Genomic DNA, 22905 nt, shown 5'->3' with positions numbered 1-22905 from the left:
TGACAATGTGAACCTACAACTTCTATACCACAAAATGAAGGAAATAGGACTGCCAGATACACTCTGCTGGAAACTTCATCAACTTTACATCAATAGAACTCTTTATCTTCAAATCAATAACAAACTAATAGGACCCAGAGTTTCAAACATCGGGTTACCCCAAGGGAGCATCTTAAGTCCAATATTATACACTATTTATACAGCGCATATAGGTCAAAGCATAATTACTAGCAAACAAGGTAAAATATTACAATTCGCAGATGATATATGCATATATGTAGACCAATTGGAAATAGAACAAGGCAGTAGAAAAATAAATACAGTATTTAAACATCTACAAGAAGACCTAGATCAAATATCATTAAACATATCAACAAAAAAAACACAAGCTTGTATATTCTCCCGAAAACGAAACATTCCAGAAGTAGTGGAGTTGCAAAATGTCTCGTTTAAAGTTCAACCTAAAGTTAAATATTTGGGTATTATACTGGATAGGAAAATGATTTGGAAAGATCATATTGAGTATATCGTAGCAAGAGCTGACAAAGGGTACAATGCGTTACGAGCAGTAAACTATACAACCTGGGGAGCAGATCCCAACATAGCATTACTAATGTATAAGTCATATATAAGGTCAATATTAGATTACGGATGTTACTTTTACAATCAAGCCGCCAAAACCCATCTTCAAAAAATAGACATCCTTTCAAATAAATGTCTCAGATTATGTATAGGAGCTTTGATGAGTACTCCAATATCAAACCTAAGCGTAGAATGTAATGAACCACCGTTATGGTTAAGAAGGAAAATTCTGTGTGAAAAATTTATAACTAAAATGATAACTAAAGAAAGCATAATATGTAACAACTGCCACAAACTTTGTATAAATGACCTAACCACAGAATACTGGAGGAAAAAGACAACATTACTACTTGCTGAAAGTTACAATAGATTAAGATAATTTAAAAATAAACTACATACATCAACTCTGCCATCTATGTTTCAGATAAATCTAAACAATATACCAAACATACAACCAACCTACATGAGAGATTACTCGAAATTTCCAGTGTACTTAAGGAATGCCATGTTTAATGTGGATATAGAAACTTTATTTCCGGGACATTACCAAATTTATACCGATGCCTCAAAAATGAATTCGAGGGTGGCCGCTGCCGTGTGGGACCCTAGGACAAGGTATAAAGAGGGTATACGACTTAATGAAAATTTTACAACATTTTCAGCAGAACTTATTGCAATACTGAGAGCATTGCAGTATATAAGCAGTATAAACAATAATGAAGAGAAATTCCTAATCCTTACAGACAGCAAAAGTGCTTTACTTAAACTGGAAAGTTTGAAGGACATATCAAACTACATATATATTGATATTATTAAGGCATATATCGCACTTAAGGATAAGGGCAAACAAATATCATTTTGTTGGGTAAAAGCCCACTCTAATCTTAAACACAATGAAATAGTAGATACTTTAGCTAAGAAGGCTACCGAACAAGAAATTGAAAGTGAATATAAATTAACATTAAATGATATTTACGCTAATATTACTAGCAATAAAACCAAAACCTGGCAACAATGGTATAACAACTCAACAAAAGGGCTATTCTATAAAAACATACAATTAAATATTCCAGCTAAATCCTGGTTTAATCATTATCACGGCGAAAAAATCGTTGTTTCATATATATGCAGACTTAGATTTGGACACTGTCTAATTCCAGAACACAAATTTAAAATAGGTCTTAGTGATAGTAATCTTTGTGAATGTGGTGAGTTAGGATCTGCAGAACACATGATACTAAACTGTAGACTAAAGATAATCGAAATAAATCATTTCATGAATCAAGTATATAGAGAAACCAATATTACAAGACCTTTTAATCTAATAACAATATTATCTAGTTTAGACGAACGTGTATATGAGATCCTAATTAAACACATACTTAGTATAAAATTAAAATTGTAAACTATAATACCTGTGTTTATCCCATTTGTCTACCTACCTTTCCGTGGTCTAGTCTTGTGTGTGTGTGCATTGCTCTGAAAGACCCCTGAGCAGAAGTACTCCTTGTTGACATTCCTTATAATACAATTAAAAAAAAAACAAAAAAAAAATAATAATAAAAAAAAAGAAAAAAAAAAAGAAAGAAAAAAAAAAGAAAGAAAAAAAAGAAAGAAAAAAAATATATATAAAAATAAAAAAAAAAAAAAAAAAAAAAAGAAAATAATAATAAAAAAAAAACATAATAAAGAATAATATTGAATAATACTAGAATATATTTATGATATAGATATATGTATATAAATGTGTAATATTGTATGATTGTAGCTAAAGATTAAATTATCCATTTATTGTTATAGAATCTAGGTATATCTTTAAAATACAAAATCTTATTTTAATAGTAATATGTGAGATAAATATCTGTAGAGCAAAAATAAGTTCGGCTAATGGATTAAGTCCACAGTCAGGAAATTCGATGACACACACACACACACATCTACCATAGCTTCGAAAAAAATCACAAAAGTGTGCTTGATATGTTGATTTAATACCATACCCCCCCTTAAAGTATATTTATTTCGTTGAAATCATATAATAGAAGTATAACTTCTTACGTGCGTACAAAGTACACACATTCTTTTTTTATTGAAGTTATACTTCTTTAGGCGCGATTGAGATTGAGGGTGAATTTATATTGATCTGCGCGCATGCGCACACCGATAGTTTGGTATTAGTCTTTATACGGGCTCTGATTGGGTGTTGAAATAATCTGTCAATAATTGTTCAGTATGGAGGTTATCGGTAAACAAAAATGTTGTATAATATATTAGTTTTTATTGTTGTGAGGACAGAAATAAAATCAAATTTATAATTATAGTGACTTTTTAAATAGTTTTGAAAAGCCAAAAGTACGTAATTCTAAATGTTTCAGTTGTATTCCAATAAAAAATTATCTTCATACCTATTTGGAAAATGTAAAAAAAATAATGTGCTTACCTAGTACTTGCTATGCTATACCCCTAGTAGGCAATGCTTTAATTTACATAACCTGATTACAAACAAACTTTCTACAAATTTTCATCTAATGTATCGTTTTCTTACTCTATATATTGTTGTATTTTATTTCGACAAAAATCAAACTAATATAAATTCATATAAACAAAATGTCAAAAAGTTGTTCAGTTTGTGTATATTCCCACATGACGTATACGCGAAGGTGGTGCAGTTTGAGATCGATTCGACTCTCGTACGGTGGGAGGCACGGGAAGTAGGTTCAAGTCCAATGCAAGTTATATCATTTTTTATTTTTTTACAGATTTTATGATTGTAAGTATATTATTATATAATTTTTTTCAGAAAATACGTATTTAATTAAAATTTTTGGCAACAATTATTGTTCAGAAATCATTTGTGGCATTTTTCAATGTATTTGTGTGTGTTTTATTCTTTTATTTTTTTAATTTTTGGTATTGTTTTAATAAAAATTATTGGAAAGTAGTAGAGAAACTGTTTAAAGTATATTGATTTCGTTGAAATCATATAATAGAAGTATAACTTCTTACGTGCGTACAAAGTACACACATTCTTTTTTTTATTAATTTCTCTTTATTCTTTTGTCTGCCTTTACTACTGTATACATAAATTTTTAGAGTTTTAAAGAATAATAATTAATTTGATATGTGCTTCATTACTGATGTAAATAAAAAAAGAATGTGTGTGTACTTTGTACGCACGTAAGAAGATATTCTTCTATTATATAGGTAATTTAAACGAAGTAAATATACTTAACAGGTTATTTGTATTTTATTTAAAAATTAAACTAACTTTCTTATCTACCACTTTCAAAAAAATTTTTATTAAAATAACGAAAAATAAAAAAAAGTATGAATCGTCCAGGATTAGAACCCGCGACCTTCCGTGTGCTTCCGTTCTCTGTCCCACCGCTCTGCCAACTACGCCATCGAGCCACTTGAATTGAGACATAAGTTTTGGATATAATTACACAAAACGGCGACAAACTGTAAAAATGTTATGCCTACATATTTTATTATTTTACTACAGGGAAACACAAATCCAAAAACACAAGAATTATAATAAATAATACATTTCCTAAAACCACTAATATATTCTTTTAATGACTTATTTGCACGGTTACAGATACATACATACCTATCTTGAAAGATTAGCAATGTACTACATACTGTCAGAACTACATACTGTCAGTGTGCGCAGGCGCGTGGTTCATGTACAATTTTACCCTCAATCGATTCGCCGCTAAAGAATATCTTCAAAAATCTAATAAAAACAATAAGTTTCATCATCATGCATATTTATTTACTGAATTAAATTCTTTAAGTGGTTTATTATGTACATCCCTTTTATCTTTAACGATACTGGAAAAACCTACTTTAAGATATTCCTGTGTACAGTGGTCTTTCAAGAGTCAGAAAATGCAAAGCAGACCTTCCTGCGTATTAAATTTGCATAATTCCTAGAGCTGTTTGTTTTAAACAGATCCCATCGGTGTGAATTTGTGTAAGAACACAGCTGAAACCTTCTAAAATAATTTACATTTATCGTGAATGTATTTAGGTCATTACCAGTGGACTAGTAATTTCTGAAAGTGGGCCATACAGGTAATGTTGATATACAGGTTATGTTGATCTTCCAGAAGTGAATATTAAAAAATACTGGTAAATCTAAAAATTGTTAGGACATTTATTTAAAAACGATGTTACTCTGAAGCTGTTTTCTTGTGGAATTTTTATGATTAAATATTTATATGGGAAATAAGCCACAATTAAATTGAAAAAATAACTTTTTTAACGTTTCAACGCCCAAATCGGGTGTCGTTGTCAAAATACAAAATACTACTAAATTAAACAAAAATGTTGTTGCTAAGTAAAATATTCTTCTAATAATTTATTTAATCTGACTCATTTATATTGGCAATTTAAAATGATATTGCCAATATTTATGAGTTGCGTTCCTGGGACGACTTTACTGAAAGATAGTTCATTCGATTACATGAAATCAACCCCAACTCAAGAATATCCGTCACAAAAAAATCATAGCATGTGATCTGTCTTTAAAAAGACAACCAAATGCAACGATAACAGTAAAATTCCCGCGTTAGAGGTTCCATAGTAAACCACGAGGGAAAACCAGGAAAAAACCTAGTGATACTATCCCGTCATCGTAAGTATTTGGTCTTATATGTAATTTACTCTCAAGGAACTAATACCAAATTCTGATTTTAATATGTTTAAATTATAAATAATATTAATAATACATAGATATACAATAAGTAATACTAAAATATAAAATATGTACTAACTCGATACGTTATTGACTTACTAATCGTGGTATTATCTTTCTATTGACTTCCTCCTTTAATATGGGTAACCACATCCTACTGCATTCTACCGAGGAATTTGCGACACAATAATTGATTTCATTTAGAGCATAATTAGAGCCGGTTCTTTGATTTTTCTCTTTTCTAGACTATTTTTCTCACTATCTGATTCTTTCAGGACTATACTTGAATCCCTCCACTGAACTCTATGTTAATTATCCCATGCGTGTTGACATATATGAGATCTGTCAAATTCTCCATTTTTAATATAAGACTGATTAGTTACAAAAGTTACAAAATGAAAATCGATTTTTTTCAATATATAGAAAATTCCTAGAAATTTTTTATTGAAACTAGACATGTGGTACTTTTATGGCAGGGGTATCTTACAAAAAAATTACAGTAAAATGTTGACACCCCATAAAAATTTTAAGGGGGTTTTGTTCCTTTAAACCCCCCAGACTTTTGTGTACGTTCCAATTAAATTATTATTGTGGTACCATTAGTTAAACGCAATGTTTTTAAAACTTTTTTGCCTCTTCGTACTTTTTCGAAAAGTCAGTTTTTATTGAGATATTTTGAATATTATTCAAATCCATCACATATTTTTAAATGGTTATGTACGATTATGGAGACTTGGTAATCGTATGAACATTTATTTATAATTTACATTTTTAGGCATATTTTGAACCATATTAAAAAAGAGGCCACATCTTGATAAAAGGTGCCTTAACGAAAAAATACTAAGAGACAAAAAATTTTCAGAAACATTGTGTTTAACTAATGGTACCGCAGTAATAGTTTAATTGGAACGTACACAAATATTTGGGGGGTGTAAAAGAACAAAACCCCCATACAATTTTTATGTAAACATATTAAAAAAGAAGCCGCAACTCGATAAAAACTGCCTTATCGAGAAAATACTAGGAGGCAAGAAAGTTTTAAAAATAGTGAGTTTAACTAATGGTACCAAAATAATAATTTAACTGAGACGTACACAAAAGTTTGGGGGGGGGGTTTAACGGAACAAAACCCCCATAAAATTTTTATGGGGTGCAAAAATTTCACTATAATTTTTATTTAAGATATTCTTTCCATAAAAATGCCACACGTCAATTTTCAATAAAAAATCTCGAACAGTTTTCGATATATTGGAAAAAATCGATTTTCATTCTATAACTTCAAAGGGCTATAACTTTTTTATGTGCATATTTGTATTAAAGTAAGTTAGGTCCAATCGATCTATTTTTGGTCCCAAAATATTTGATTTAATTTATGGCCTGTATTATTGTTACACCCTGTATATGTAGTATTGATATTTTCCTCGTATTATTTCTTGTGATTGTTGTAGGATCCCGTTCTAAGTTGTTCTCTTCCATTCGATCCAATCTTGACAATTCCTTATTTATAAACGATAAAGAATAATCATTTTTAATAAAACAGATGTTAACAATGGTTTTTCTTCTAAAAATGAATTTTCGTTAGAACAAGTAATTTTGACTCTATCATATAAGGATTTAATGATTCCGTTTTTAACGTTAATGTTGTGATTTGATTTGTAATTGATATATCTGTTGGTGTGTGTTGGTTTTCTATACACTTGAGTGTCATACCCAGTATCCTTCTTTGAGACTAAAACATCGAGAAAAGGCAGGGTGTTCTTGTATTCCTTTTCCATTGTAAATTTTATTGTCTCTTCTTGATCGTTTATAATATTCAGGAATGTATCCAACAATTCTGATCCATGAGGCCATATTGAAAACACATCATCTACATATCTCCACCATACTGTGGGTTTTAAATTTTGTTTAGAAATGATATTAGTTTCAAAATCCTCCATAAATATATTAGCCAATAATGGAGGTAAAGAAGAGCCCATTGCTCGACCAAAATTTTGTTTATAGAATTCATTATTTAGTTTAAAATAGGTATTATTAGTTCATAATGTCAATGTCAATGTATGGAGAAATACAATTAGGGAAGCCGACTCCGCATAGGGATAAGGCAAAGAGAATGATGATGATGAATGTCAATAACTCCATTATAGCTGATACATTTAGTCTTGTCCTAGTTGTCAATGTATTATCGTTCTCTAATTTCGTTTTCATTATGTTTAAAGTTTTATTGTGCTGTTAAGGTAGCATTAATGCAATAAAATGCGTGTAGGTGGCGAAAATATGCAAACATTGATTTTGGGCCACCACTGTGGCTTTGGGGCGCAAAGATTGTAAAATTTGTATAGGTCATAATTTGTAGGTTACACTGTGTTGTTTTATTTTACATAAGTACTTTATCAATAAAACGAACAGATGACGAAAAAAAAAAAACAAAAAATGAATAGCACCTAATTTTTAGAGTAAATAGTGATCTTTAACATTGTATAAGTTTTGTTTAAAAAGAATGCACAGGTAATGAGAAAATCGTAAAAATATCCTCGCCAAGGGATAGGGGTAGTTTCTGCGGTATATTTTCAAGGATAGGGGTGGTTTCCGCAGGGATGTTGCAATAACCATATATATTTTTGAAAAGCACTATTGATGAAGCATATGCCCATATGGATCAAAAAGACAAAAAACAAAAACAAAATTTCAACCTCCCATTTTATTTATTTTTTTTTGGCTACAGGGGTTGCACTAGGAAATCGCTTTTGGTGTTCATGTATAGATAATAATAACCTGCACAAAATGGTATATAAAACATATTAATAAAGGGCATTGTGTGTGAAGGATTCCAAGAAAATCACTTTATTTATTAATTCTTCTTTCTTTTTGGGGTGGTTCCGGGGAAAAAGTGGGGGTGCATTATACAAATTTGTAAATAGCACTAGTACATGGGTAATCGCTGAAAGTCTTTTTACTCTAGCATAACGGTTCATATTCAGATGGTATAAAAAGGGGTTTTTTAAAATGTAACACCCTGTAATTAAAAATATGGCAATTACCCTTAAGTGAAACCTATACCAAAAAATTAGTCACTTATTTGTGAATAATTCCCGCAGGATTTCTTCTTAATTTTCGTTACATTTAGGGAAAATACATATTTTTTTAAAACATCTTTTATAAAAACTTGTCAACTTTGGCGCCACCCCCGCTAAACGGTGGATGATAGACATATGCTGTCGGGAAATAAATCGTAGAAAATATAGTCCTCTTCATATTTCTATAAAAAAAATTTTGTAAAAGGTACAGGAAGGGCTACGTTCCGCAAAAACCACAAATTACCCCCTTTAAAGGGGTGAAAAAGGGGGTTCCGGGGCAAAAATTTTTCAGAAAAAGTAATAACGGAAAAAAATAAAACCGGACTTGTGTCCATTTTGCAAGGTTCAACCTCTGTTTCCTAATGAGGTACCATAAAATACAAATTTAATAAAATATTTAAAAAAAAATAACAAGGTATTATAATATATTTTAATTCGATGAATATTGAAAATATTGAAAATTCATCGTAACCTTTGACATCGTAAAATTAGCAGAAATATCGCAATTATTTAAAGAAATATAACCAGCCAACTATTTTTCAAAATCTAATTAATTTAAATTATTATAATTAAGTTTATGAAAAAGACAACAAGCAAGTGTTTCAGAATTATCTCAACAGCAAAAACTTTTACGCTCTTCATATTACTAAAAACTACTCTATGGACCAATAGTGGATTCATCTCTCTTAGTTCAGTAACCAAAGAATTTTAACACGTTGGCTGCCGTGAGACACAAATATTGTGTCTCGTATTGTTGACATTCTTCTACTTAACGTGCCCTATCAAGTCCCCTTGACGTTGGCGATTAACATGGCGAAACTGACTCTGTCTCGATCTATTCAAAATAGTTGTTCTGCTATCTTTATTCATGTCCACTCCCTGATATTCTTCATCCAAGAGGCTTGATCTCTACCAATTCCTCTGCGTCCTTCGATTTTACCCATCGTAATAAATTGAAGAATATTATACCGGTCTCCCCTTACTGCCTGTCCAAAATAGGCAAAATAGCCACATTTTAAAGGCCTCCAAACAATTAATGGTGGATATTTTTAGTGTCCGTGCTTCGACACCATACAAGAAGACTGACCAAATGTAACATTTAATCATGCGCTTTCGAAGTTGAAGTTGCAAGTTATCATTACAGAAGAATGACCTCATTTTTAAAAATGTCGTGCAGGCTATCTTGATTCTACATTCTATCTTTTTATCTGGATCTAGTTGTTCAATAATATGGCAATCAAGATATTTCAAACTGGGTACTCTTTGAATTATATGACCATCAACATATAACCGAGAAACTTGATGGGCCAAACGTCTATGTCTACGTTTAGGCCAAACAGCCTATGTTTAGGCCAAACTCTCTTCCCACTGTGTCAATGGCATTTAAAAGGTGTAATCCATCCATATCATCACTTAAAATAACTGTATCGTCTGCATATCTGATTGTATTTACCAGAATTCCATTAACTTTCATACCCCATTCCAAATTATGCAGCGCTTCCTTAAATATTCTATCTGAATATAAATTTTCCATTTAAGCAGGCTGTCGATGTTTGACGCCAGTATAATTTTTCTATGACTTGACTTCTATCTTTACTATCAACTCTTTATCCTTTAATATTTAAATTAATTTGTGATGTTGTACTCGATCAAAGGCCTTCTCATAGTCAATAAATTCAGCAAAGATTGTTGTTGACCACATAAGCCGAATGACAACAGATATAGTAGTCAGGACAGCGAGAGACGATCAGGTTCCCCAATAGGAAGACGATCAGTGGGAAGACCACGAAAACGATGGAACGACAACTTACTAGAGGCACATTGAAAAACAGAGAGTCATGTCTATAAAAAAAGAAGAAGAAGAAGAAGAAAAAGAAGGAGAAGAAGAAGAAGAAGAAGAAAAAGAAGAAAAAGAAGAAGAAGAAGGAAGAAGAAGAAGGAAGAAGAAGGAGAAGATGCTGTTGTTAATAACAACTGCGTGACTCACCGTAGTTGTCTCAAAAAATAGAAGTGGCCCTAGGGACCCCCCTTTTTTAACATTATGGCAGAAAACGTGTTCAAAAGAAAAACCTGAAACTTATTATTTTATCCATACGATACTCAATACATAAACTAGTGGAACATAAACTGGAGACTGTAAAGAAATAAAAAGAGGAGATAAAACATCTGCTTTTGACATTTCATATCATACTTACTTCTTTCTCAAATATTTTTCAACAATATGGTACAGCTCTCTAATAAAGTCGGTGAAGTTGAAAATTAAATCCAGTACTCACGACAACACGATTGTTATACTTCCATCAGAATCAGAAAAGAATAACAGAATAAAATAGAAGATCAAAAGATCCAAGTAAAAAAATTGGAGTGTTTTTGATTTTAATGGAACCAGGGGCAGAAAAGTAATTTTCGTAATCATAACGAGTGTTTTACAGCTTTTACTCCCTTTTATAAAAGCGTTACGATGGATAATTTATCCGTTACGAAGATTTTGTTCTGTAGATTGTTGCCAAGTCAGTGTCGGGGTTTGAGTGTTTTCCTTGTTAATATTAATATTTTATTATTAGTCTGAAGCTATTTTGTTGTGGCATATTTGCCAACTTTATTGGGAATAAGCCACAATTTTACTTTAAAGTAAGTTTATTTGAAGTTTCGTAATTATACTTTGTCAAATTTGAAATTCTATTTTGTAATTTGTTTTGAAAATACAAAACATTAATAAAGATTAATATGCTTCTTTTCATGAGCATTTCTCAGTGCGTCACTAATGGAAAAAAAAAAAGTTAAGTCCGTGATAACATACATTTTAGTGACATGACATTTTAGTTAAATCTGACAGTTGTCACATTTTATTTGCAATTTGGCATAAAAACAAATCAATTGCGTTTATTGCATTTATAAAATGGTACTTTCTTTGATTTGAATAGTCTTATAAATTGTTCAGATTATATTCGTAGATATATTACATAATTCGCAAATTATTTTATTTTCGATTATAGCGGCATCTATTGACAACTAAAATAAATGTTATAAATGTCACCGACGAAATGTAATCACCGACGTGCGTTTTTTTCTGTCTGTCACATACAATTTAATGCGTTAGAAAGAAATCGAAAAACTGTGACGCACTGAAAGATCCTCATGAGAAAAAGCATATTAAACAAATTTTTTTTGTTTCGACATTTGAGTAGTAGTGACGCATTAAATAAAATAAATTTAAAAACGTTGGGAATCAATGGGTATACTTTTGCACACAAAAGTAAGGTAGGGGAGCCCAAGCGGGGATTTTTGAAGTTACTCGAGCGCGTCAGATAATCACATGGGGAGAAACCTTCTTCATTTTCTTCTTTTTGTATAGACATGACTGTCCTTTTTTTCAATGTGCCTCTAGTAATTTGTCATTCCATCGTTTTCGTGGTCTTCCCATTGATCGTCTTCCTATTGGGGAACCGTCTTTCGCTGTCCTGACTACCCTGTTTGTTGTCATTCGGCTCATGTGGTCATTCCATTCTATTCTTCTATTTCTTACCTAGTTATTAATGTTATCCACCTTGCATGTCCGTCGTATATCTGTACTTCTAGCTCTGTCCCATAGAGTCTTACCATCGATTTTTCGAAGGATTTTCATTTCCGCTGTTTCGAGCAACCTTTTTGTCCTCTCTGTGTCGGGTCGTGTTTCTGCCACGTATGTCATTATTGGTCTGATGACTGTTTTGTAAATTCTGCCTTTCATTTCTTTTCCGATATTTTTATTTCTTCATTTTGCGTCATTCAGGCAACCTGCGGCTATGTTTGCTCTATTCACTTGATCTTCCACTTCTGTTTTGACCCTTCCGTAGCTAGAGAGTGTGGTGCCTAGGTATTTAAACTCCATTACTTTTTCTATTATCTGACCTTCCAGCTCCAATTTACATGTTATTGGATTTGCTGTTATAACCACACATTTTGTCTTTTTTGAGGAAATTAACATGTTAAATTTTCTGGCGGTTATGTTAAATTGGTGCAGCCTACGTTGTAAATCATCTTCACTTTGGGAGATTAGTATTGCATCGTCCACATAGCAGATTATTTTATGTGGAAAGACCTTGTACCTTGTAAATGTACCTTTACCATTTATTGGCTCTTAATACAGGGGAGTTCATTAAGGGGGACAGAAAAAAATCCGAATAGGGTGGGGGTTACTTTAAAATATTAAATAGGAGCCCCCATTTTTTATTGCAGATTTGGATTCCTTACATAAAAATAAGTAACTTTTATTTAAGATATTTTTTCGAATTATGGGTAGATGGTGCTATAATCGGAAAAACGATTGTTGGTAATTGAAAATTAAATTAAGACATGGAAAGTCCTCCACTTTATGGAAATCTTAACTTAACTTTTTTTGGTTTAAGCACCTACTCTTCACAACCCAGTAGGTCCCAATAACGCTCGAGTAACTGCCAATTTAGCATACTTTCCTCAACTGCTACTAGGCTATAAGTGTACTGTTTTATACATTATTATACAAAAGAATTTAATAACCTCTAACTTTACTTTAGGGGAGTGCAATTAGAACGAAAACGTGCATTGTTTCGGAAAAAATCAAACAAGATTATATTTTTCTAAAACTTTTTTTGTTAGCTTATATACATGTTATAGTAAAAATTTCTACTCGCAGATTTGGCCGCTAATTGTTTAAACAATAACAATTACTTTGTATAAATAATTTTAAAAATATCGTTGAATTCATCAGTTTACTTTGATCAAATATGTTTCTATTTTGTTTTGGGTTATGCTGAATCCGAATATGGCATAACAATTTGAAAATTCTTATACAGAAGCTCTTATAGATTATATTTGCGTAGCTAGGAACCACATGGAAAACTTGTTTATTATCAATTTTACGAAAAAAAGTTATTCTTCATAAAATACTCTGGATAGTCAAAAATCTAAAACTCAACCACCAGATATCAAATTTTATCAATATTATACGAGTTATGTCAAAAATATGAATTTATTTAAAGAGTAAAATACCTTTTTATTCCAGAATATCAAAAAATGCTATTATGAAAAGTTGTTTGAAATTAAAACCTATGTTTTAATATACAATTACATTATTCTAATCGAAAAAAAAATCATTTTTTTCTCAAATTACGGATACCCATCATCTCTTACGGATACCCAAAATGCTGTGCCTGGTCTAAAATCTATGATACCACCATCAGATATTAAACTTTTTCAGTTTTATACGAGGTATGTAAAAAATATGAATTTTTCTTAAGAGTCAAGTGCCTTTATTATTCACAATATTTTAATTAGAAAGATGTAGTTGAACACTGAAACATATTTTTTAATTGCAAACAACTTTTCTTTATAACAATTTTCGATATTGTGAAACATAAAGGTACTTTACTCTTGAGTGAAATTCATATTTTTTGACATACCTCGTATAAAATTAATTAAATTTGATATTTGATGATTGCATCTTAGATTATATACGATGTAGAGTATTTTATAAAGAATAACTTTTTTCGCAACACTGATAATAAAAAAAGTTATCAATAGGTTCCAAGTTAGAGACATATGTATAAGAGCTAAAAAAAATTTTTTTGTTGAACATTTATGTTGAAGTTTAAAAAAAAAAGTTTTGATCACTTTGTATAAACATTTTTTTAGCTGGTAATTTTCGGTTTTTGGATTACATTTTTGTTATCTTTCTTAATTTTCTCAAAAAGAAATAGTTTATTTCATTTCTAAAGTAAAGTAATTTAGTGAATTTTAAGATAACATCCTGAACTTTAAAAGAACACCTATAAAACTGTAATAGATCTGTTGAAAATTGAGTAATACCGTCTTATAGTGGTGTTAAATCTGTAAAACTATGAAGTTTTCAAAAATTACATTTTTTGAGACGTCGTATCATTTGAATTAAATTTTTGAGATTTTTTTTTGAATGAAACATCGTTTAGTAAGATGATTCAAAGGTAAGTTGTGCAAAATTGAGAGTTTCGTAAGAAAAATTGTATTAGTTGCACGTTTTTAAATCATTTTTAAACAAAATTCATGTAAGTCTCATTTTCAGCCCACACCGTACTTATGCCCATACATTTTGTTTCTTTCTATTATAACTCTAAGATAGCTTAGTTATTCTTCTTTCATGTTCAATTTTAAAAATTTCATTTTATCTATTAGTTAAAGAATTACATTAAAATAACTTAACCGTGCACTTCGCCGTACGCTAGTTTAGAGTGAGCCAATATTTGTGAGAAATGAGACTTTAGCGTTATAAATAAAAAATTATAGAAGTTACGGATTTAATTTTAGAAAAATCTTTATGTAAGGTTTTTTTTGTAAAATTTTCTGAATTTTTTAATGGCCAAGTCAGTTTTTTCAAAAATTTATATTTTCGGAGTTATTTAAAAAAATATCTATTTTCTCAGTTTATTTGTTTAATAAAAAATGAAGCATCTACTTCTCGAGTAGAATTTTTTGATATGTTGTGTATTAAACATTTCTTAATGAAATTACAAAAAGGTCTATCTTGTTTGATTTTTTCCGAAGTAAAAATCTATATGCACTCCCCTACTTCATACAATGCTGTTAGAATTAAATAGTTTTAAACTTTGGTGAACGATATTCTGACCTAAATTCTTGAAAATTTACTACATTACCACAACTTCACACTATAGTTTCTCGTTTCGTCAAAATTCACCATCACTGATCCTATCAGTTATTAAAACATCAAGCCATCTCTGTAAATCTGTAATCTTAGACTTTATCGTTCCTCTATCTGGCTTTTATTTTTTTTGCACTTCGCTCTGAACGTCACTTATCGCATCAGTTCCCAAAATTAAAAAAAAAAACGCAAATTGTTTTTTTATTGCATGTTATTGCTAACAATGAACATTCTGAATAGTCTATGTATCAACAATAATTTTTCCTTTCTTTAAGTTGAAGGCAAAACGAGATTTTTTTTCAGCTTCGCATGTATCAGGTAAACTTCTATGAATTTAGTAAGCCCCTGCGACATCTGGCAAATCTGGCACATACATCATCGGCAAGCTCTTCTTTATCAGTAAGTTCATCATAATATTCAGCATCAACAGCAAATTCCACCAATAAATCTTCATCCTACTAAAATACAGTCAAAAGCTCCGCAGTTCACTCTGGTGAACTGCGGAGACGTGAGGTCTCTTGATTTCTCACATTACTAGAACCATAAAGTGACTTACAAATTATAATAATAATTCACCTTATAAATAATATTATACAGCTTATAAATTTTCTAAGCTTAAACTTCACTTTATTCCTTTAGAATTCAAATAAATAGCTAATTATTATTAACTTTTACTTCGAATGATTATAAAAGATGATTCAGTGAAACGGTACGATTTGACAACCCTGCTGACGATAAAATAGATGAGCCGCGGGCTTGCGACGTAAACGTTGTTAATCTAGAGAGTGGGAAGTTTAGTCATTATGGAGACGAAGTAGAGTGAACAACGCGCATTTGCTGAGATAGTTTATTACAAAAATGGTGAAAGTTTTGTGCGTGTATAACGAGCGATCCATTTACACTACCATTTGCCACCCCGCGCTGCATTTTGGTCTAACATGGCTATTAAGACTTGGGTTAGGAACTTTAAAAGTAGTGGTTCAACATCACAAAAAAGAGGTGGCAGTGTCAGAACTGCTCACTCACCACATAATAATGAAGCGGTACGAAATTCATTACACGCGAGTCCTTGAAGATTCCTCCGACGGCTCGCATGTAAAGAATGTCGCACCGCTTAAACATTCTGTGGTGTTCTGTAGTTTTGACACTGCCACCTCTTTTTTGTAATGTTCAACAACTACTTTCAAAGTTTCACCATTTTTGTAATAAGCTTTCACAGCAAATGCCCGTTATTCACCCGACCACATCTCCATGATAACTAAACTTCCCACTCCCACTCTCTAGATTCACAACGTTTACGTCGTAAGCCCGCGGCTCCTCGATTTTATCGTCAGCAGCGTTGCCAAATCGTATTGTTTCACTGAATCACCTTGTACAAAACTAACAAAAATGCAAAATATAATTTGTTATTTAAGTGAGTAACGTGACTCGACGGTGCCTTCTTACACGAAATTCTAACGTTGCGTAAATGCAACAATATTCAAAATGATTAGATGTGCAAAAAAAACAATAAAGATTTTTCAAATACGATACACAATCTTTTCTACTGGTAGATACATCAATATAAAATGATAATTTCAGAAATATAATTTTACGCTTAGTACAGAAATTATATCGACAAAAATTTGAAAAAAAAATTTGGATATTTTCAATATCCATTAAATTAAAAAATGCATATGTTTTTAATTATTTTAAAATAATTTACCAGATTTGTAATTTATATATCGTTTGAAATAAAATGTTGCATTAGAAATAGAAACATTAAAAATACGTTTAAAAATGTTGCGGTTACGCAACGTTGGGTATTGGGTTTACTTTTGCACACTAGACTATACCGATACTGTTTCCTACATATACAAAATAATTTAATAACTTTTAGCCCACCTCGTACAATGTTGAAAAAGTTAAATACCTGATTATATCACTTTTTATTTTTTAAGAAAAAGCTTGAACATGTAATAAAAGTTATCATTTTAACCTTTACTGAAGGTTATTCTGAACTACTTTCACTACATTTTCACAACTTCACAGTCTAGTTTCTCGTTTCGTCAAAATTCATCATCACTGATCCTATCAGTTATTAAAACATCAAGCCATCTCTGTAAATCTGTAATCTTAGACTTTATCGTTCCTGTATCTGGCTTTTATTTCTTTTTGCACTTCGCTCTGAACGTCACTTATACTAGAACGTGAGCAGCTGAAAGCGGTTGTGACACACTTTTGGATTTTATTAGAATTAGCTTCTTTTCAAATGGGAAAATATATTGCTAATATTTTTGATAGTGATCTTTAATATTGTGGGAGTGATGAAAGACTAATAATTGCATATATTATAAAACAGTGGTGTGTTATAATGTCATCTAAAACATGAACGATATTATGTTTTCTTTTTTTTAACCCTTAAGTACTAAGACCCCGTCTCTCAGATGGGATCGCTTGTGGAAAGTGGGATATTCCCTTCCTAGAAAATTTTGAAGGTCACCCGTTTATGACTTTTCAAGTTGGATTGTTCTTTAATAGTATTGAATTCGGCAAATTTGCGGCAGTTTGTTATTCGAAAGATATTTAGGCTCAAAGTGTGATTTACGTCTAATAGACGGAGTGTTAGTGTTTGTGCCCAGTTCGTCATTACACATAATGTGCCCCAGTTCGTCAAAAAACATCAAATAAGGGAATAAAGACCCTGAGGAAACTCTTTTGAAATGGTTTGATGAGGTAGAAAACGACATAAGCGAAGTGAAATCAATTTTTGATGAAAATGTTGCCACTGACTACCATTGCTACACTATACTAACTATAGTACCTGTCACTTTTTTTTGTTTTAACATTTTTTAAAAACCTTTTTATTTTCATTTTTCTTACTCTTTTTTTAACTTGATTATAAATAATTTTTTTAAGATTATTTACTTTGTTTAATTTTTATCACAGTTTTTTTCATGAGTAAAAAGGTACACAAACAATCCTTCCATTCTTGTTATAATGTTTTTTTTATTTTAGTAAATACAGAAAAACTAGATTAATTACTGTGCTTTTTAGATAATCAATACTTTCGGTAAGTCATCGAGATATTTTTTTGCATTAAAATATTTAACAAAAACAAAAATTACCACTAAAATGTTAAACCCGTCTGTCAGGCGGTTAGTTAGTGTTTACGTCATTGATTTAAGATGTTAGTACTTGAAGGTTAACTTCCCATTTATTTACAGATTGTAATAATAATTCTGCTTCTTACGATACCTTATCCTTAAGGATGTTGGCCATTACATTTACCCATTTAATCTTATTTGCAGCCGCCCTGATTAGTCCTATAGAGGCTGTATTTGTCCATTGTCGTAGGTTTTTAAGCCAAGTATTGCGTCTTTTTCCTGGTCCCATTTTGCTATAGATTTTGTCTTCGATTATAAGTTGGATCAGTTCATACTTTTGATTTTATACGATGTGACCAAAATATTGTGTTTTCCATTTTTTTATTATAAGCATAAAGCTCTCTTTCCTTGTTCATCTTTTGTAAGACTCCTGCATCTGTCGTATAACTCATGTAGGGTATTTTGAGTATTTTACGGTAGCACCAGGGTTCGAATGCGATTCTTTTTGTGCTACTTCTGTCATTGTCCAGGCTTCAACACCATAGAGCAATGTGGAGAAAACATAGAACTTAAGTATTCTAGCTCTAAATGAGTAAAGAATTCTAATAGGGCAGTCAATGAGGGTATGTGGCTCCGAATTCCAGCCTACTATATCGATTTACGTGATATTGTCACAGTAAGTAGGGAATAGCCCAAGAAACAAAGTCTACTCTATGCCGATGTGTACTTTTGTCTTGGAGGCGGTTCCCACCCCTTCTTGGGGGTGGAAAATTTTTTGCTTAAATAACTACGAAAGTTGCTAGAGAACCTAATACTAAGCAAAAACTATTCTATAATTTTTTTTCGAAAACTTGATACTTTTTGAGTTATTCCTGGTTGAAAATTTGCCGTTTTCATTGAAACATAACACCTTTTCAAATGGTTTTTTGCGAATACCTTAAAAACTATGCATCTACCAAAAAAAAAACCATATAAAACATTTTTGTAGCTTATAAACGAACAAAGAGATTCTTTCCTTTATAAATCTTCTAGTTATAATATAACACAAAAAGAGATATGGTAAGTGAAAAAAACTTGTTTTCTTGGTTCATGCTCAAATCAGTGTATTTAACTTGAAATAACAGAGAAACGGTCGATTTTAGTTGTATAATGCCACCAATAACTTTTGTTGTGCTTGAAAAGATCTTTAAAATAAGCAATATTAAATGTCGATTACATTCAAGCTATGCGAGATAAACCGTAAAAAATTTGATGACTAACGTATTTTAAGAAAAAATGAGTATACTTAACCCCTCATCCACAAGAATTCAAATGCATCGTTTTTCTTCTACAATACATTTTACTATAGTGTTCTTTTTATTTTCAAAAAGTTGGGCGGGTTTAAAATGAATGGTTTTTGAAAAAAAAAGGATCAAATTATTGAGCGCATTTTTAAATTTTCTTAAAACTCTTCCTATTTCTCCATGTAACTCGAAAATGATAAGAGATGCCAAAAAAAGATGCCATACAAAAATGTAGGTTTCTTCTAGATAAATATTTTGATTTTATTTTTTATAACAGTATATCTTATCATTTTCAAGTTACATGGAGAAAAGGAGATTTTTAAGAAAATTTAAATATGCGCTCTATAATTTGATCTTATTTTTTTTCAAAAATCATTCATCTTATACCCGCTCAACTTTTTGAACAAAAAAATAACACTGTAGTAAAATGTATTGTAGAAGGAAAACGATGCATTTAAATTCTTGTGGATGGGGGGTTAAATATACTTCTCAATTTTTTCTTTAAATTCGTTAGTCATCAATTTTTTGCAGCTTAGTTTGAATGTAAAAGACATTTAATATTGTTTATTTGAAAGGACTTGTCAAGCACAATAAAAGGTATTAGTAGCATTATACACCTAAAATCGACCGTTTCTCTGTTATTTCAAGTTGAATACACTGATTTGAGCATGCACCAAAAAAACAAACTTTTTTATCTACCATATCTCTCTTTGTGTTATAACTAGAAGATTGTAGAAGGAACGAATCTTTTTGTTTTTTATGGGCTACAAAAATGTTTTATATAATTTTTTCAGTTAGATGCATTGTTTTTAAGGTATTCGCAAAAAGCCGCTCGAAAAGGTGTTTATATTTCAATGAAAATGGCCAATTTTCAACCACGAATAACTCAAAAAGTATTCAGTTTTCGAATAAAAAATTATAGAACAATTTTTTCTTAGAATTAGGTTATCTAGCAACTTCCGTAGTTGTTTAACCAAAAAATTTTCCACCCCCTAGAAGGGGTGGGAACCGTCCACAAGACAAAAGCACACAACGGCATAGGGTAGACTTTGAATAGGGAGATATTTTCAGGCTATTCCTAAAAGGACCCCGCACAAACCTTGGAAAATAGGTCCCAGTGGATTTCGTTCATACTTTGGGAAAATACTCTTTGAAGCATCCTGATAAAAAGTTCTCATGGGCACAACTCAATCGTATGAAGTATTTTCAAGATATAGAGGCCCAAACTCGGAAAATTATAAGATTTACAGGGTATTCCAATTCCGTGAGTTACTGGTTATTTGGCAACATGTAGAAGTTTGGATCAAGGAAAAGTACTAGTAGTCTATGATTTTTTCCTGGCTATCCAATGGCGACCTTTACTCTGACCTTAACCTTCAACGGACGTCATCTTCTAGAGTTTCGAGGGTTTTCGGCATTCAATTGATATAAACAGATTACTCATGGGTTTCTGGGATCGCTAAACACGAATATGCCATCAGAATTGCCCTCCGGATGACGTGTGGCCAGGGCCTCTGCAAGGGACTTCATCTTCTAGAGTTTCGATGGTTTTCGGCATTTAATTGATGCAAATGAATTACTGGAGGGTTTTTTGAGGTCGCTATACACGAATATGCTACCAGAACCGACTCCCGGAGCACCTGATTTCCATTGTCAATGAAAAGGGCTCGAGTTTCGAGGGTCTTTGGTACAACATTAATGCAAACGGACTAGTTATTGATTCTTGGGGTTGCTGACCACGAATACGTGATAAGCACAGACACAGGAGCACCTGGTGCCTAAGACAGGTTATCTTCTGGAGTTTCGGAGGAATCAAATGGATTACTCTTAAGTTTTTGAGGTTGCTGAATATGCATTAGTGATGTAACGAATATTCGTATTCGCATTCGCATTCGCGAATATTCGCATGTTTTTGCATATTCGAATTCGCATCCGCATTCCCGAAATTTGTGCGAAAGTTTTGCGAATATGAAAACCAGAGAAAAAATCATTTTAAGATAATATTAGGTTAATAAAATCAAAATCTATTCACTTCTCATCTTTTTTTATTAAGAAAAGGTAATTTAACCTCAAACATGCAGCTACTCTCAAATGGAAATATGCAGGACACAACAGCAGACAAAGAGACGGAAGGTGGAATGAAGCGATAACTCACTGGAGACCTTGGGACTACAAAAGAGGAAGGAGCAGACCACAGACGAGATGGTCGAATGACCTAAAAAGATACGCAGGGACCAGATCGATAGCATTAACACTGAACCAAGAAGAGTGGAAAAATAAGGGGGAGGCCTACGTTCAACTTTGGACAAATGAAGGGCAATAGATAGATAGAACTTAACCTTGTATCGTAATCACATTATCAGCCTTCACTTTTTTTTATTATTTGGTATTATGTAATAAAGCTTAAGATTCAGATTGATTTACACTAAATATCAATTACCTTTTCATTAAAAATTTAGGAAACATTACAAAAATAGAAACAAATTAAAAAAAAAACTGAATATTCGCATTCGCATCCGCATTCGCGAATGTCGGTAGCAGATATTCGCATTCGTATTCGTATCCGCGAATGTTCAAAAAATGACATTCGTTACATCACTAATATGCTTACACTATCAGATCCGACCCGCGAATCACATTGTGCCGTAGGCACCAGGTGCTCCTGTGTCTGTGCTGATCACGTATTCGTGTTCAGAAACCCCAAAAACTATAATTATTCCGTTTGCATCAATGTAGTACTAAAGGCCCTCGAAACTCAAGGAGCCCCTTTCATTGACCTTGGAAACCAGGTGCTCCGGGAGTGGGTTCTGGTGGCATATTCGTGTTTAGCGACCTCAAAAAACCCTCCAGTAATTCATTTGCATCAATTAAATGCCGAAAACCATCGAAACTCTAGAAGATGACGTCCCTTGCAGTAGCCCGGCCACCACGTCATCCGGAGGGCAACTCTGATGGCATATTCTTGTGTTGCGATCCCAAAAACCCATGAGTAATCTGTTTACATCAATTTAATGCCTAAAACCCTCGAAACTCTAGAAGATGACGTCCGTTGAAGGTCAAGGTCAAAGTAAAGGTCGCCATTGGATAGCCAGGAAAAAATCCTAGACTACTAGTACTTTTTCTTGATCCAAACTTCTAAATGTTGCTAAATAACCAGTAACTCACGGAATTAGAATACCCCGTAAATATTATAAATGTCCGAGTTTGGGTCTCTATATCTTGAAAATACTTCATACGATTGAGTTGTGCCCATGAGAACTTTTTATCAGGATGCTTCAAAGAGTATTTTCCCAAAGTATGAACGAAATCCACTGGGACCTATTTTCCATAAGGTTTGTGCGGGGTCCTTTTAGGAATAGCCTGAAAATATCTCCCTATTCAATGTGTGAAAATATCTCCCTATGCCGATGTGTGCTTTTGTCTTGGGGACGGTTCCCACCCCTTCTAATGGGTGGAAAATTTTTTGGTTAAACAACTACGGAAGTTGCTAGATAACCTAATTCTAAGAAAAAATTGTTCTATAATTTTT

The sequence above is a fragment of the Diabrotica virgifera genome, chromosome 2 (genome assembly GCF_917563875.1).
Source record: "Diabrotica virgifera virgifera chromosome 2, PGI_DIABVI_V3a".
In the NCBI taxonomy this organism is placed as follows: domain Eukaryota; kingdom Metazoa; phylum Arthropoda; class Insecta; order Coleoptera; family Chrysomelidae; genus Diabrotica; species Diabrotica virgifera.
The sequence above is the reverse complement of the archived record's forward strand: the minus strand, read 5'-3'. Positions refer to the sequence as shown.